This window comes from Pistacia vera, unplaced genomic scaffold (assembly GCF_008641045.1).
Source record: "Pistacia vera cultivar Batoury unplaced genomic scaffold, PisVer_v2 Contig549, whole genome shotgun sequence".
Lineage (NCBI taxonomy): Eukaryota > Viridiplantae > Streptophyta > Magnoliopsida > Sapindales > Anacardiaceae > Pistacia > Pistacia vera.
In genome coordinates this window covers 302,082-321,340 of record NW_022196389.1, presented here as the reverse complement: position 1 = coordinate 321,340, position 19,259 = coordinate 302,082, and the positions used below count along the sequence as shown (strand labels likewise).

At 36.8% G+C, this 19,259-nt stretch overlaps 1 pseudogene; it reads left to right on the top strand.

The window, feature by feature from the left end:
* Positions 1–901: 901 nt before the first annotated feature.
* LOC116107846 lies at positions 902–7,225 on the top strand (annotated as a pseudogene).
* The last annotated feature ends 12,034 nt before the right edge of the window (positions 7,226–19,259 follow it).

The following is a 19,259-nucleotide window of genomic DNA, read 5'->3' as shown; positions in this document are numbered from 1 at the left end:
TACATATGGTACCCATACTATGCGTATGGTACCTGTACTATACTTTAGGTTAGTATGCTGGTTAGTAAAATTTGTTAGTGATTGTCGTGTTTTTGTTTTACTTTTTACTGTTATCCCGAAATTGCACCCGAATGCCGTGTAGTCCCAAAATTCACATCCTAATGTGGAATCAGAAATACTATGCTTACTCACGAGTTTTACTAACTGTCTTAGTACCTTTGTTAAAATTACACATAATACCAATACTATGCGTATGGTACCTGTACTATGCGTAGATGTTAGTAAGATGGTGAGTAAGCATAGCATTACTCATGTGGAATTAATGAAATTAAAATTTATCCACATAATTAATTAATTCACCATTAATTACCCCCACGCCTTGACCATAATTGCAGTTGGACCAATAACTACATTGATATTGTCGACAGAAGCATAGCAGCATGTCTATGAGGGTAAGGGTTTCATTTAATTGGAGTCAATAAAGTTCATATGCGAAGAGCAGAAGTAGATCAAGGTTGGGTTGAACGCTGTTAAACTCATAGTCACAGCTTTGCTAAGAAAGAAAGTGGGGCATGCAGTTTTGGTGAGCCTTACTCCTTATCTAATCACCCCGAATCCACCACACAGCAGGGGCCCTTGCAATGTTCGTGGATGGTTTTAATGACCATCGTCCCGGTTACCCTTTTATGTGAGTCATAGATTTAAGGCCGCATATCGGATTCTGTTTCTGTAGCAACTGAATAAAAAAATATAAATTTGGTCCTCCCTGGCTGGCTGGCTCCATCTGCGGGCCAGGTATAAATTCAGACGAGTCTCCTATGCCCTCACACAACATAAATTTGATTTCCACTTTCATGGCTTCTTTTAAAAGCTGCAGCACTGACTGTTAGTTCAATTTGATATGCATCTTGGGGTTCATATATTTTGGTGGCATACTGTTAAATTAGATGCAAAAACAGACAAGATCCTATGGAAAACCTTCATGTTGCCTAACAATTTTGGCAAGAAGGAGGAATATGCAGGGGCAGCCATTTGGGGAAGCAGCCCATCAATTGACCCCATTGGAAACCATGTCTATATAGCCACAGGAAACCTCTATTCAGCTCCACTTCGCGTACGCCAATGCCAAGAAGAGGAAAACAATCAAACGGTTCTAACTAGTCCTGACAAGTGTATTAAACCTAAAACCACGCAAACTCTATCCTGGTACTTGACTTGGACACTAGCAGAATTATGTGGTACAAGCAATTAGGGGGCTATGATGTATGGTTTGGAGCTTGCAACAAGCACTTAGACCTTAATTGTCCGCTTGGACCTAGCCTTGATGCCGATTTCGAAGAGGCACCAATGATGCTCAGCATATAGCTCGATCGATAGAGTAAGCATGATCTTGTAGTTGCTGTTCAAAAAAGTGGCTTCGCTTTGGCTTTAGATCTCATTAATGGCAGCCTCGTCTGGTCTATGTTAAGTTGTATGTTTCGTTTGGGTAAAATCCGGGCTGCATCTTAATGTTTTTAACATTAAGAACATAGTTAAAAACTGTAAAAAAATGAGTAAACAACAAAAACCGTATTTAAAATTCTATATCGAGAAAGTTAATCTTTCTTCACTTGTTTAGTGATCTTCTTTGCTTTTAATCAGAGAAATGTGCTTTCCATTATAGGAAGCTAGACCAGGAGGGCTAGGAGGAGGAGCAATATGGAGTGCATCTAGAGATGAAAAAAGGATCTACACAAACATTGCCAGCAGCCAACACAAAACCTTACACTCTAAGACCATCCAAGAGCACCACCATTGCCGGCGGATGGGTGGCAATGGATGCTAAAAACGGCAGTGTCCTATGGTCCACGACCAACCTTAGCAATGCCATGACCCCTGGACCAGTTACCGCTGCCAATGGAGTTTTATTTGGTGGATCCTGTTAACTTTCGTATGAAACAGAGACTGATATTTGGGAGAAACTTAATCAATGTTTATTGATTGTACTATGCTTTCTTATATACAAATACAATAAAGTCAACTATCTTGAGTTAACTAACTAAACTACTAACTACACTTAATACTAATAACTGATTATTAACAAACTAACAATATTTATCTGACTACTTAACAAACTAACAATATTTAACTTCCAATACCCCCCCTCAAGTTGGAGGGTGGTAGAGATCAAGCACATCTAACTTGCTTAAAAGATTATGATCATGAAGTTGGTTCCCAAGAGCCTTAGCCAAAATGTCAGCTGGCTGCTCAGAGGAAGAGATGTAGGCAGTGCTAATAAGGCCCTTTTGAAGCTGTTCCCGTACAATATGACAGTCTATATCTATATGTTTGGTCCGCTCATGAAACATGAGATTCGAAGCAATATAGTGAGCAGCCTGATTATCACAATGCAGAGGAAATGAGACAAATTACAGAAACCAAGTTCTTGAAGAAGCTGGACTATCCACATTACTTCATAAACAGTTGAGGCCATGGCCTTGTACTCAGCTTCTGAATAAGATTTTGAGATAGTAGCTTGCCTCTTAGATTTCCAGGAAATAAGTGAGGAACCAAGAAAAATACAATATCCTGTAGCTGATTTTCTAGTCATCAAACAGGAGGCTCAATCAGAGTCATTATATGCAGATAAACTCAAAGAATTTGCTGCAGGAAAGAAGAAACCCAAACCTGGAGCAGATTTCACATATCTGACAACTTTAAGGGCTACTGCCATGTGTGAGTGTTCAGGCTGATGCATGAATTGGCTTAATAAATTCACAGAGTAACTCAAATCAGGTCTGGTCATACACAAATATAGGAGCTTGCCAATCAATCTCTGATAGACTGATGGATCAGGAAGTTAAAAATCACTATTATTTGGAAACTGATCATCATAGGCTGTTGATGTAAGTTTCAAATGGGACTCCATAGGAACACTAGATGGCTTAGAAGCTGATTATCCAAACTCAGAAATAAGCTCAAAGGCATACTTTCTCTGACATAAGCTAATGCCCTTACTTGATCTAGCTACCTCAAACCCCAAAAAATACCCAAACATGCCCAAATCTTTCAACTTAAAATTAGAATGCAATAGCTCCTTAGTTTGATGAATCAAATGCTGATCGTTCCCAGTTATCACAATGTCATCCACATAAACCAAAATAATAACAATTTGACAATTTAGTGTTTTAATGAACAAAGAATAGTCTGACTTGGACTATCGAAAACCACCATGCAACAAAGCTGAAGTCAGTTTATAATTCCAGGCCCTGGAGGCCTGTTTCAAACCATATAAAGATTTATGTAGCCTGCAAACAAGATTATTTTGCCCTTTTTTTTGTGGAAAACCCTGAGGAAGTGTCATGTATATTTCTTCTTGCAAATCCCCTTGCAAGAAGGCATTGTCAACATCAAGTTGGAATAAAGGCCAATGAAGCATAGAAGCCAAGGCTAAAACGGTCCAAACAGTAACTATTTTGACAACAGGGGAAAAAGTTTCAGAATAGTCAATACCAGCTTGTTGTGTACACCCCTTAGCAACCAAACAAGGTTTATATCTGTCCAAGGTTCCATCAGCTTTGCACTTGAGCTTGTAAACCCATTTACATCCAATGGGAACTTTTCCAAGAGGTAAGGGTACTAAAGGCCAAGTATCGTTCAGTTCTAAGGCATTAATTTCTTTATTCATAGCATCCACCCAATTATGGTCTTTTGATGCTTGATGAAAACTGGAGGGTTCAACCAAGTTCAGATTGGATAAAAAAGCTTTATATGTGGGTGAAATAGTGTTATAAGAAACAAAATTAGAGATAGGATAGTGTATGTGATTAGCTGAGGAAGAATGAGGGATAGTAGGACAAACAAAGTCTTGAGTCCAAATAGGAGGATGGACACTCCTGCTGGATTTCCAGAGGGTAGGAGAAGGAATGAGATTGTCAGCAGGACTTAGCGTATTTAGGGAAGAAAAGTCATTTGATAATATATTGGTAGGGGAAACAATCGGTTCTGTGATCTGGACAAAAGGAGAATCATGATTAGGAGGTGAATGAGACTGATCTGGTTCTGTTTCAGTAAAAACAAAATCAAGTGGAAAGGTAACCTGTGAAGGCTGAGAAAAAACAAAAGGGAAAATGTGTTCATAGAACACAACATCTCTAGTAACTGTTATGGAATGAGTAGACAAATTATAAAGAATATACCCTTTTTGAGTTAAGGAATAACCCAAGAATACTGATGGTATGGCTCTAGGAGACAGTTTGTCTTTAGAAGGTAAAATGGTAGCATATGCCAAAGACCCAAAAACCCTTAAATGATCCAATGCAGGAGGTTTATTAATTTTTTTTTTTCAAAAGGTGATAATCCTTTAAGAACCAAAGTAGGCAACCTATTGATTATATAAACTGCTGCTTGGACACAATATCCGCAAAATTTGGTAGGAACATGAGACTGAATATGTAAGGCTCTAGCTACTTCTAAAATGTGTCCATGCTTCCTTTCAACTATGCCATTTTTTGAGGAGTATAGGCACAAGAACTTTGATGAATTATGCCTTTACTACTTAACAAATCATGGCAAAAAGTATTAAAAAACTCTGACCCATTATTAGTGCGAATAGGATGCATATGATGTTGTGTCTGAACCATTTGGAGGAATTGTTTGAGTGTAGAAAAGGTGTCTGACTTGAATTGCATAAGAAACAACCAAGTCACCCTAGAATGATCATCTACTATGGTCAAAAAATATATAGCATTACCATTGGTAAGAATTCTATATGGTCCCCAAACATCTAGGTCTAAAAGATCAAAATTATGTTGTGATTGTGATGCGCTATTGGGAAAAGGAAGCCTGGTTTGTTTGGCTAAGGGACACACAAAACAGTGTGTAGGAGGAAGACATGATGTGTTTATTTTGGGTAAATTGAAATCCATATTAGATAAGGTAGAATAGGAAACATGGCCTAATCTTTGGTGCCATAATGTGATAGTTTTGGACATAGAAGATGACACACACGAATTAGAAAAAACTGGCATTTTATTGAATTGTAAATTGCAATGTACAGCTTGTGAAGAAAGTAAAGAGTTACATTCAGTTTTATTAGAGTTTTCAAAAACTGATACAAAAGGAGAAATATGCAAATTTGGATCAAAGTAATAGAGTCCTTGACTATGCTTACCAATCCCCTTCAATTTGCCATTGTAAAGATCCTGAATTAAGCAAAAATTAGGATAGAAGGTAATGAAACAGTTGTTAGATTTGGTAAGTTTTAAAACAGAAAGTAAATTGTGATGAAATTCAGGAATGTGTAGGACATTAGATAAACACAAATTACTGTCTAGATCAACAATTCCAATATGTTTCACATAAGTTTTGGCTCCATTTGGTAAACCTACAAGAAATCTAGAGGATTTTTCTACAGTAATAGGTGATTTTAAAAGGGAATAGTTAAAGGTCATGTGATCAGTTGCTCCAGTATCTATTATCCACTTGCTATTATCAAAACAGGAAAGTAGGGCAACAGGTATACCTGCAAGATTAGCAGTTGGTGGAAAGACATTTTCCTTTCCCAACAATTGAAGAAGTTGATTAAACTACTCGCTTGTCAAGATTGGACCTACCACAGCAGTAGAATTTCTTGCTTCAACAGAATTAGGAGTTGAGTTTTCAGCGTGGACTTGATTGGCAGAAGCTTTTGTTTTGAAGGAGGATTTGTTCTTTTGGAACTAATAATCTGCTGGGTAGCCAATGAGTTTATAACAAGATTCCTTCTTGTGTCCAGTTATGTGGCAAAAATCACACTCAATATATGGTTTCTTCCCTTTATACTTTTGGCCTTGATTATGAACTTTTCCATTATTGTGAGCATATAGAGCAATAGTTACATCAGAATTCTGATTCATTCCAGCTAAGACCTTTTGACTTTCATCTTGGTGACCACAGAGTAAGCTTGCTTAACATTTGGCAAGGGATTCATAAGGAGAATTTGACTACAAACCATAGAATAAGAATCATTCAACCCAATTAAAAACTATAATAGTTTCAATTGATTCAAGTGTTCCAAATAGGCTTTTGATGAAGTACTATCAGGGGTAGGAAGACTAATCAAGGAATCAAGTTCATCCCAAAGCAATTTAAGCTTATTGTAATAAATGGCTGTTGAGCTTGTGCCTTGTGTTAGATTGATGATTTCTCGATGAAGAGCAAACACTCTAGTTCCATTTACTTTGTTGTATTGCTCCTTTAAATCTTGCCAAACCTGTGCCGCACTTGTAGAGTAAACTATGCCATTAAAAATCTCTTTTGATATAGAGTTGAAAATCCAGGCAAGAACCAACGAGTTACACCTCTCCCATTGTGGAACAAGTCTCGAATGAACTGTCAATTTGGTGCACGTTCCATCCACAAACCCTAACTTATTTTTTGCACAAAGAGAAACTGTCATGGCACGATTCCAAATCCCGTAGTTTTCAATTCCTATAAGTTGTTCAGATACCAAAACAGAGCCCAAAGTGTCAAATGGATGAACATAGAGAGGTGAATTACCGTCAATTGAAGGTGCTATTAAATCTTTAGTTGAACTCGCCATAGGTATTGAGCTTAAGATAACAAGATTGGAACTAAAACGAGCTGAAAAACGAAGATGAATGAAAGTTATTCAACCTGAATCAGAACAAAATGAAGACTAATCGAAGATCTCTAAGCAAAATCAAGCTTCGATTGAAGACAGGAAAATTTGGGGCAAAAAAGCTCTAACTGAAGGTTAGATCTAATTGAAGTTTCTTGACTCTTTTGAGTTTGATCGGAAGCAGAAAAGAACTTGATTGATCTGATTCTTTGATCGAAAAACAGATTCTTGATGCTTTGATACCATGCTAACTTTCGTATGAAGCAGAAACTGATATTTGGGAGAAACTGAATCAATGTTTATTGATTGTACTGTGCTTTCTTATATACAAATACAATAAAGTCAACTATTTTGAGTTAACTAACTAAACTACTAACTACAATTAATACTAATAACTGATTATTAACAAACTAACAATATTTAGCTTCCAATAGATCCACATACAAACAAGGACCCATCTATGCAATGAATGCCAAGACAGGAAAAATATTGTGGTCATTTGAAACTGGAGCCACAATTTATGTTGGTGTTACAGTGAACAATGGATGTGTTTATATGGTTAGTGTTGGATATGTAAATCCAAACTATACTAGTGGATCCTCTGTGTTTGTCTTCTGTGTCTGATGACACAGCTTGTACAACATAATAAAAAACAATCTTTATTGTGTTTATAATAAGAGATGAAGATATATTGTAATTATATCTCTTAATCAAAATAGATTATGACTCAAAATAAAATAACTAAACTAACTCAAACTTAAATCTTATTTAAAGAGTCTCACCCTACAAAAAGGTACGACTATCTGGAGGAGGATTACCATGACGGTTGTCATTATTATTACATGGCTGTGGCTCCGCCGCCTCAGCCGCTGTTGAAGGATTCTCGGATCCTTCATTTTCTTGATTGTTTCCGTCACCATCTCCCTCAGCCTCACTAAGCATAGTAACAATCACCAGTTTGGGAGCAGTTTGGGAGTGCATGGAATATTCCCATTTCCCATGTTAACACTGTTCAACTACATAGTACGACTGTACGAGACTGACCATAGACGGAAGGTGGTCTGTTGACCTCCTTGACTTTGAAAAACTTTCAAAAATATATACATATGTTTAAAAATTTTAAATTTCACATAATTATATTTATCAAATATATCAATTAAATTTTAAATTCTGCAAAATATTTCACAAGTACATTTAATAAAATTTACACTAAATTTTATGTTTTTTTTTTTTTAATTTAGTTTTACAAAGAACAAATTAATAAAGTTTGTATATTTTTTTATATACTTTATAAAACAAAGGTACTTTCTAAAATTAGTTTGTAAATTAAACTAGAACTAAAATGGTGAGCATCACAAAGGAAAGTGGAAGGATAATTCAAAGAAATTTGAAGGAAAATTCTCCAAATCATTAGTATAATTAAAGACAAAGGTACTCAAATGTCTTGTATGTTGATCTTGATGTTTATCTTTCCTTTGTGATGCTCACCATTTTACTATGATTTTTGTCAATTCGTATTTTTGAATTGTTCTGTATGTTCTTAGTTAATGAAGCTGCTAGATAGCTTAGCTTTATAAAACTTACGTACATGTTAGAGAATGAGACAATAACTAAATTAATCTGTTTTTTCTTTTCACAATAACTAAGAAATATTGACATACAGAGACTAGGAAATGATTTTTGTCAATTCGTATTTTTGAACTGTTCTGTATGTTCTTAGTTAAAACATTTAAAAATCAATTAAAATGGTGAGCATCACAAAGGAAAGTGAAAGGATGGTTCAAAGAAATTTGAAGGAAAATTCTCAAAGCCAATATTATAATTAAAGACAAAGACTCAAAAGTCTTGTACGTATCTAGATGTTGGTGTTTATCTTTCCTTTCTGATGCTCACCATTTTATTATGATTTTGAGATTTTTCCTCCAAAATTCTTTGAACCATCTCTTTCTCTTTACTTTCTCCACGCATACGGTTTCTGGTAAAAGAGTAGGGAGAGATTAATTGACGGTGTGCTTTCTTGAACTCTCTCCTTCATTATTTTCCCCTCCCACCGGTTTCTACTTTGTATTGTAACAGAGTATAGAGAATTGACAGTGTGTTTCAGAGCCTCAGATATCAGAATTAAGCATGAACGACATTGAAGGAAATAGATCTGGTAGCCGAAGAAGATTGGACGTGATTTGGAGTGATATAAGCTGCTTCTCCACCGGTCTCCTTTCACCCATCAGCTCTTTGGTCTGCCAGGTGAGCATTGAGCAAACTTTTTTGTGAAATTAAAGACTACATATATTTATCCTCCATACTTGATGGGAAGGATAGTGGAGATTATTAGCTTTGTCTTTATTTGTTCCTCTGTTTTTCTCCTTTGTTTATGCAGAAAAGTGTCCATAAAATTTTCAGTTTTAAGAATGTTTAAGAGGGTCATTTTAGTTCTTTGCTTTTGAATATATCAGATGGCTTGAGTCTCTCAAAATTATTGTTGTAGGGATATAAGTTACTTTGTGCACGCAAGCGTGCACTTGCGGTGTTTTTCGTTTTGTTGGAAACAATATCATTGGTTTTGGATGTCTATGGGCAAAGCAACAGGAGTATCATTCTTATGGCATTTCTCTTATCAGTACTTGGTTTTTCCATGACGATTTTGACTTGTGTGCTGGAAAGTACCAGAGTACATGCTGAGAAGCAACTTGGGGTGGTGGAGATTGGCTTCTCAGTTGTTCAGTTGATTGCCACATTTGTGGCATTTTTGGGCATCAAGATTAACAACAATTATACAACGCCGGTTTTGCTACTAGTCTTCGCTGTTATTGCTGCTGTTTGCTACTAGTCTTCGCTGTTATTGCTGCTGTTTTCACTTTCATAAAGGATGAAAAAATTCTTGGTTCTTTTAGTCGCACAAACGAATATGAGAATGAGCATCTAGCTAATGAGAAAGCGATTCCATTGATAGAGGTATGGATGTGAGCATCTTCATATGTATATATATATATATATATATATACAATAGTGTATTTTGTTTAGGTAAAACTTAGATCAAGAGAGGCTCCTAATTAGCTAAACTAGGCAACCGTCCAATCATCTGGAAAATTTCTTACATATATTAACTTGTTCGATGGAATTAAATTAAGAAAAAATCATTTTAATATAAATTTTATATGGTTAGGTAAAACCACTATGTTGAGTGAAAAAATTTCATTTTCTTGTTCATTAATGGGCGTAATTTATATCTTTATGTTATGTAGTGAATAGGATAAGATTATGAGAATTTATGAAATGAAATAGGATGACTTTGTTTTGACTATTTGTGTCAAATGGTTACCAATACACCATTGATAACTCTTCTCTTCATTGATATTCTCAGCAGAAACCCAGCAACATGTCTAAGAGGGTTAATTGATTTGAACATTGTTTAGCTAGAGTTATTTAGTTTTCTTATCACTCTATTTTGGCTGCAGAGATCAGAGGTATATCGAGGTAATTGGAGGTTTTTTTGGACGCTGCTAAAGCACATAAACTCATCACAGCAAAGCTAAGAAAAAAGTGCGGCATGCAGTTTGACTGAGCTTTTCTTCTGTCCCAACACTTTTACGAACATCGATGTATCGACCCACAGAAATGCACTTTGGAAAAAATATCCATCCAAGACTAGAGTCACTCTTTAACAAATTCACTTTGTAAAATATCCATCCAGGAGAAAAGTCACTCTTTATGTAAACTTTTATTTCTATTTTATCTATATTATTTTACGTAAACCCTAATTCTTAGTTTTCATAATCATATTTGTGCAAATTTTTATGAATTCTTTTCTATTTTATGGATTCAGTTTAGTCAAAATCTACAAATAAACAATTTGATGTCCACAAACATAATTTCTTGTTATTCATTCAGATGATTGTGAAGGCCAAATTGAAGATGATTATAGAAGCTCTCCCTAATATATTGATGATCGTTCTTACCATATATTATAAAATAATTAAATGCCCACTGACACGAACTCTATATTTTCATTACCGGATAAGCCAGCGGCCACTTTCTTGGCCTTAGACTGGGACTTTGAGGTTTGCAAAACAAGTTCGATCTCTATTTTTTGCTTAAACCAGTAAATTAATAAAAACAATCAAATATTATTAACAAGTTGCTGCATGGAGATGATGAGTGGGAGTAAGTATTTTATTTCATATTTGACACTATTACATGTCGATGTTGAAATTACCGAAACTAAGGCTAACTGATCATGAATTAATAATGAAAGCTTAATTAATCATTCGTCTGCTTTGATTTTGAAAAATGTATTTGCTTGCAGCGATATGTTGAACATGGGTCTGAAGAATATTTCTACGAGGCGACGCCGTAGAGCAGTTGACAGAAACTTAAAACAAGAAACAGAGATGTCTGTGGAGAACCCGGAGGAAGAGAACAAGAGTAAATGAAGCTTTCGTCACCTTTTTTTTTTTAAATTACTTCTTGATCAAGAGAGGATTATAAGAATTAATACAACCAATCAAAGTTATCCGAAAGATGTTTATTCATTTAACTCAAACAATTAAACATATGCACCAACTTTATTTTTTATTACGGGGAAATCCAGCAGTGTCAGAGCTTTGGACATCCATCAATATATATAGTATATACATCTTTTGCTGAAACAGTAAAATAATTAATCCTTGAATATTAAAGACTCGTGCTACATGTATAATGTTTAGATTAAACAAATTCATACGTACCCTTATGGTGGATGGATTATTAAGAGAAAATTAAAGCTACTGTAATTTGAGAAGAGACATTGCTATTCAAAAAGGGAAAGGAGAAATTTTAAACGGAGGTACCATTACTAAACTAGATTAAGAGCATTAAACCAAAATGGCCCCCCACTCTATTCATTTTTTAAATCTCTTCTTCCTATAAGTACATCACATCACTGGACAAGCATTCAGGTTTTCATCGCTAAACATCCGGGGAGCATGAACATGAACTTGTCCGATCGGGTATGCATATTCGTATCCACTCAAGGGGTACGGGTATCCATAGCTCAGCCAAGGTAAATTCCCACCACCGCCTCCTCCACCATTCTCAGCATCATCTTGTTTCCCACCATCTCAGCCCTCATCACCACCGCCACCATTGGATTCTTTCTCCTCCTTTTCTTTCTTAGGTGGCACGATCTCAAGGGGCCTCTTTGTTAAGAATATATTTGGAAGAACTGAAAGTAAATGAAGAGAAGAGAAAATACAATCTTCTTATTTATCCAACATTTACATCCATATACATATATATACAACTTGTAGAATAACCGTTTAACCAACTCTAACTAGAAAAATAACAAACTCTTAACTAAAACATCCAGCTCAGCACTCAGCATAACTAATTCTCACAGCTCAGCTTCTTCTTCGTCAACTTGCTTCTTCTTAACAAACTCAACTTGCTTCTTCTTCGTCAACTTGCTTCTCAACAAACTCAACACTCTCCCTCAAGTTGACAATTTGTAGATATCCTTAATACCCAGTTTGGCTATTAATTTCTCATGCTGTTGTACACCTAAACCTTTAGTTAAAATATCTGCAATCTGATTTCCAGTTGCAATATACTCTGTGCGTATGACTCCTTGCTGGATTTTTTCTCTTGTAAAATGGCAGTCAATCTCAATGTGTTTTGTCCTCTCATGATACATTGGATTGGCTGCTATTTGTAATGCAGCTTTGTTATCACAATGTAACAACACAGATTTTATTCCTTTTACTCCTAATTCATCAAACAAACCAAGTAACCAGATTATCTCAGATACACATGCTGCCATGCTTCTGTATTCTGCTTCAGCAGATGATCTAGCTATAGTACTCTGCTTTTTTGACATCCACAATATAAGAGACTCTCCAAGCTTAACACAATATCCACTCACTGATTTTCTACTCATCTAACAAGCTCCCCAATCCAAATCACAATATGCAACAAGCTTCATTTCATTACTTGAGGGCATTAACAACCCCAGACCAGGACTTTGTTTAATATACCTAACAACCCTTAATGCTACTTCTAAGTGGGACTCTTTAGGTGCATGCATGTATTGACTAAGTGTTTGAACAAAAAAGGCTATGTCAGGCCTTGTCATAGTCAAATAAAGCAGCCTACCAATCAACCTCTTATAAATGGATGAATCTTCTAGCAGCTTATCCTCTGATGCAGGTTCAAACTGTTGATCATATTCGAATGAAGTAAGTTTTGAATTCTGTTCAAGTGGAGTCTTGGCAGGCTTTGCATCGGCTAGTCCAGCTTCTGATATGAGTTCCAACGCATATTTCCTCTGGCTCATAATCAATCCTTCCTTTGATCTAGCAATCTCAATGCCAAGGAAGTACTTCAACTCACCAAGATCTTTTATCTTGAAGCTCCTTTGTAGAACAGATTTCAAGTTTTGTAGCATCTCTTGATCATTTCCAGTGATTAAAAGATCATCTACATAAACTAATAAAATCACTATCTTATTGTCATTCCTTTTAGTAAATAGAGAGTAGTCATATTTGCTCTGCTGATATCCATGTTTGATCAATGCTTTTGTCAGCTTGATATTCCATTGTCTGCTGGCTTGCTTTAATCCATACAAGGATTTGAGCAATCTACAAACCAATGGCTCCCCCTGATTGCGAAAACCTTTAGGTAATTCCATGTAAACTTCCTCAAAAAGATCCCCCTGTAAAAATGCATTATATATGTCCATTTGCATAAGTGGCCAACCATTAATAGATGCTAAAGCCAAGACACTCCTTACGGTTACCATTTTAGCAACTGGACTGAATGTGTCAGTATACTCAATGCCTTCCTGTTGGCTGTATCCTTTGGCTACAAGTCGTGCCTTGTAGCTCTCAAGGCTGCCATCGGAGTGATACTTGACCTTAAATACCCACTTGCATCCTATGGCAGATTTGCCTGGTGGAAAAGGAACTAAAGTCCATGTTTTGTTAGCCTCTAAAGCATCTAATTCTGCCTGCATGGCAACCACCCAATTGGAATCCTGAACAGCTTCTTCATATGTAGTAGGCTCATGTATGTGAGGGATAGCAGTGAGAAAACACTGATATGAATGTTTAAGATGTTTGTAAGAAACATTGTTGGTGATTGCATAATGAGCAGCAGGAGAGACATAATCAGTGAGCCAAATAGGGGGTTTAACAGTCCTAGAGGATCTTCTAAGGACTGGAAGAGGTATAGTAGGTGATGAAATAGCAGGAGAAGGGACATGTTCAGAGGACTCAGATGAAGCAAGTGGTACAGGTGAATTTTCAGGTGGAGAAGGTTGGTGTGATGCATCAATCGGTTGTAATAGAACTCATAATCATCAGGACATGCAGGTGAAAGGGAATGATAAGGAGGCAAAGCTGCTGAAGAAGATTGAGAAAGAAATAGGAAAACATGCTCAACAAACTTTACATCTCTATTGACAGAAAACATGTTTGTTTCCAAATTCAGCAACCTATATCCCTTTTGAGTTGCTGAGTATCCCATGAAAACTGCTGGAATAGCTTTCTTAGCAAATTTATCTGTGGAAGTGAAATGAGTTGCATAACTAAGGCAACCAAATACCCGAAGATGAGCAATTGGTGGTAATGTGCCATGTAACATTTCATAAGGGGACTTGTTGCCTAAAACAGGGGAGGATAACCTGTTCACCAAATAACAGGCAGTAAGAATGCAGTCTCCCCAGTATTGAAGGGGAATTCTAGCTTGGATTTTCAAGGATCTACCTACATCCAACAGGTGTCTGTGTTTGTGTTCTGCCACCCCATTCTGTTGGGGGTCTAAATGCAAGAACTCTGATGAATAATGCCCAAGGATGTAAATAACTCAGTGCAAGTAGTGCTAAAAAACTCTCCTCCATTATCTGATCTAACGACTTTGATAGAAGCAGAAAAATGATTCTGGACCAGCAAAAAAAATTTTCGAAGATGGAGTATGGTTTCTAACTTATGTCCCATTAGGAAAACCCAAGTGATTCTTGTATGATCATCTACAATAGTGAGAAAGAACTTATGATGATCAACGGTGGGATGAGCATAAGGGCCCCAAACATTCATATGCAATAAATCAAAAGGATGAGATGCTCTAGTATGACTTGAAGTAAATGGTAATCTGACTTGTTTAGCTAAGGGGCATATTCTACAATCAGCCACACATTGTATATCATTCTGAGTAAGCTTTATTGAAGGAAAATATTTCAATTTGGGAATAGGCACATGGCCAAGTCTTTTATGCCACATTTCAACAGAAGATAAACAACAATTATTAGGCAAAGTAGAAGGATGTTCATGCACTGCGTAAACTTGAGGAACCTTAGGAATAGCCGATAGATGTGGAGGCACAGCTCGTGATGCATGGTGTTTGAGAGGCAGTAAAAAGTATAAACCTTCAGCTTCTCTACCAATCGCCTTTACCTTCCCACTGAAGAGGTCCTGAAGTATACAAAAATCAGGAAAAAAGGAGATGAAACAAGACAAATCTCTTGTCATCTTTGCAACTGAAATCAAGTTGAATTTGAAATCAGGAATATAGAGAACATTGGTATGTTTCTGGTCAGCAGCAAGATAATGTGATCCAATATGAGAAACTTTAGACACATGACCATTAGGCAGTCAAACTGATGTAGAAACAGGTGAAGATGTTAATTCTGATAATAGATCAATACAAGGAGACATATGATGACTAGCCCCTGTATCTAGAATCCAGGATTGTTTCTCACCTAGTGAAGATAAAAAACATTTTATACCTGTCATGTTCACCATTCCATCTGCTGTAGAAGTAGTTGAATCTTTGTTCAAGAGTTTGAGGATCTCTTCATATTGTTCCTTAAAGAATACTGGAACAGCAGATCCTGAATTGTTAGGCTCTGCATGATTAGTAGATGAGGCTCAAACATTATTGACTGAAGATTGATTTCCTGTGAATTTTTTTTTTTTTTTTTTTTTTTTTGAACTTTAAGTCAGGAGGATAGCCAATGAGCCTATAACAATTTTCTTTCTTATGACCTCTCACATTGCAGTGCTCAAAAGTAATATTCCGGTTTTTCTTTCCCTTGGACTATTGCTGTGATGATGACGATGAGTATAAGATAGTGGATTCCAAGGAAGATTCTGATGCGGTGATCCTGTTATGCTCCTTTGACTCTCTTCTGTCACAAGCATGGAATAAGCTTGGTTGATACTAGGCAGTGGATTCATCATCAAGATCTGTCCTCTTGCTTGCACATATGTCTCATTCAGTCCCATGAGAAACTGCAGAAGTTTTTGATTCTGCATATGTTCCACATAGGTTTTTGACATCTCACATTCACATGTAGGTAGTTGTATAATAGATCCATATTCATCCCATAAAAGTTTGAGTTTAGTATAATAAGTGGATATAGTTGAAGTTCCTTGTGCTAAAGTAACAATGTCTCGGTGATATTGAAAAATCCTTGAACCATTGATTTTGTCAAATCTCTCTTTTAAATCTTGCCATACCAGATGTGAATTAGAAGCATAGATTATACCACTCAGAAATTCTTTACTTACAGAGTTCATAATCCAAGAGACCACAATGGCATTGCATCTATCCAACTGCTGTTGCAAGTTAATTGAAACTGTGTCTCTTTTACAAGTTCCATCAATAAAGCCTATTTTGTTCTTAGCAAGTAACGTAATTTTCATTGATCGACTCCATAGTGAGTAATTTTATATTCCAATAAGTTGAAAAGAAACTAAGATAGAACCTGGAGTATCCGAGGGATGCAAATACAAGGGATGATTGAAGTCCACTGATGATGAATTTTGATTATTCTGAGAACCAGTTCTAGTTGAGATGCTTTCATTTCCTTTAGTTGCCATTGATGTTGAACTAGCTTAATAGTTTGAGTGAGGAAGAACAAACTAAAAGAATTGAAAGATTTGACAAAGGCCAAACTGAAATTTAATGGCAGATCAGTACCAGATCTTTGTGAAAAAAATTTGATGTTTGAACAAGAATTTCAGGCCTTAGATCAAGGCTCTAATACCATGTTAAGAATATATTTGGAAGAACTGAAAGTAAATGAAGAGAAGAGACAATACAATCTTCTTATTTATCCAACGTTTACATCCATATACCTATATATACAACTTGTAGAATAACTGTTTAACCAACTCTAACTAGAAAAATAACAAACTCTTAACTAAAACATCCAGCTCAGCACTCAGCATAACTAATTCTCACAGCTCAGCTTCTTCTTCGTCAACTTGCTTCTTTTACAAACTCAACTTGCTTCTTCTTTGTCAACTTGCTTCTCAACAAACTCAACACTCTTCAGTCTCTCCTTCAGAGTCTCAGCCAATGCTTTAGCATCCATTATTCCTTTTAAAGTCACCAGCTCTTTCTACTTGTCCACTGTCATACTCAGTACTCCTGTAATTAAGTAATCAACGTTAAATTTTATACATGGCCAACATAATATGGAGACATTGAATACGATGCCGTAATAGTAACGGTGCAGAACATGAGTCGCAATGATCATTCACTCAAACTCACCTTTGGTTTTTTTCACAGTCTTCTTAATCTTCTCGATGCAACCCTTGCAGTGAAGGACCAGCTTCAAAACCACCGTCATCACCGGAGAATGTAATTATTTGGTGTTATGCTTAAAAAAGCACGCTTATGTCAACTCAATAAATGTCTTTTTGTACTAGCTGCCAAGCCCATACCTCTTCAAAGATATTCATATCAACCATATCTCATTTCAAGAGATGAACGGACGAGAGCACTCCATGTGTCAAGAAAACTTGCAAAACACTCATTACATTGACTTCAAAGATGTATAAATTGGCAATTCTCTTCACGAAAGAGGGGGCTAGGCATATGAGAGCTAGATATAGATTTGAGCTTCATTATTTCTCTCTGTAAACAAAGTATTTCTCCATCTTTGTATGTCTTATGAGCAATATCATAGAAATAGCCAGAGAATATAAAATAACAGTGGATGTAGGATTTACTTTAAGCATCCGAATCACTATAAAAACCTCTCTTGTTAGCCTATTATTTATGTTTCCTGCAACATATATAATCTCAACACCATATTCAAATCTCATGGATCCATCACGTGCAATTTCTAAGACTCTCTTAGCACTTTGCACGTACGAGTCGTTGGTGTCCAAAATCAAGTGTCAATAGTTTGGTGGCCCATGCAGGTCTTAAACCTATGTTAGAGTTCCCCGATGGCGTGGTCAGGTCCCAGATCGCACGCATCAGAGTTCTCAAATTGCGTGGCCAGATCGCTGATCGCACACTCAGGTCGTTCTAATCTTTGGTTTCAGATCGCTGATCTTTAGCTTCAAATCACGTGGCTATATCGCTGATCACACGCTCAGATCACTGATCTTCAGCTTTAGATCGCTAATCTTTAGCTTCAAATCGCTCGTTCAAGATCGTTGGATCACACGTTCAGATCGCCTAGATAGCGTGGCTAGATCGCTGATCGCACACTCAGGTCGTTCTAATCTTCGGCTTCAGATCGCTAATCTTTAGCTTCAAATCGCGTGGCCAGATAGTTGATCACACACTCAGATCGCTGATCTTCAGCTTTAGATCGCTGATCTTTAGCTTCAAATCGGGTGTTCAGATCGCTGATTGCACGTTGAGATCGATGATCTCTTGTTCTCAGATCGAGCTCGTTATGCTCTCTGATAGAGCTCATTATGCTCTCAGATCAAGCTCCTTATTATCTCAAATCGAGCTCGTTATGCTCTTTGATCGAGCTCGTTATGATATTAGATGGAGCTCGTTATGCTTTCTAATCGAGCTCCTTATGATCTTAGATCGAGCTCGTTATGCTCTCTGATCGAGCTCGTTATGCTCTCTGATCGAGCTCTTTATGATCTCAGATCGAGCTCGTTATGCTTCTGATTGAGCTCGTTATGATCTCAGATCGAGCTCTTTATGCTCTCTGATCGAGCTCGTTATGATCTTAGATCAAGCTCTTTATGCTCTCAGGTCGAGCTCCTTATGATTTCAGATCGAGCTCTTTATGCTCTCTGATCGAGTTCTTTATGCTCTCTGATCGAGTTCTTTATGATCTCAGATTGAGCTCTTTATGCTCTCTGATCGAGCTTTTTATGCTCTCTGATTGAGCTCGTTATGCTTCTGATGGAGCTCGTTATGATCTCAGATCGAGCTCTTTATGCTCTTTGATCCAGCTCATTATGATCTCAGATCGAGCTCTTTATGCTCTCTGATCGAGCTCGTTATGCTTTCTGATCGAGTTCTTTATGATCTCAGATTGAGCTCTTGATGCTCTCTGATTGAGTTTCTTATGATCTTAGATCGAGCTTGTTATGCTCTCTGATCGAGCTCGTTATGATCTATGATTGAGCTCTTTATGCCTTCTGATCGAGCTCGTTATGCCTTCTGATCGAGCTCATAAGCTCACTCGTTTACTTGAGATTGTGTGAATTAGATCGTTCAAATTGCATGCCTTAAACTCTCAGATCGAGCTCCTATCAAATCGCGATTAACTTCTAGCTCTCAGGTTGCGATCAGCTCCTAGTCTTAAATCGCGATCAACTTTTAGCTCTGATATTGCGAATAGCCTTAGCTTCGGATCGCTCCATGCTCTCAAATTGCAGTTCTAGCTCTTAGCACTCGATTGCGCCAAGAATAGTTCGAG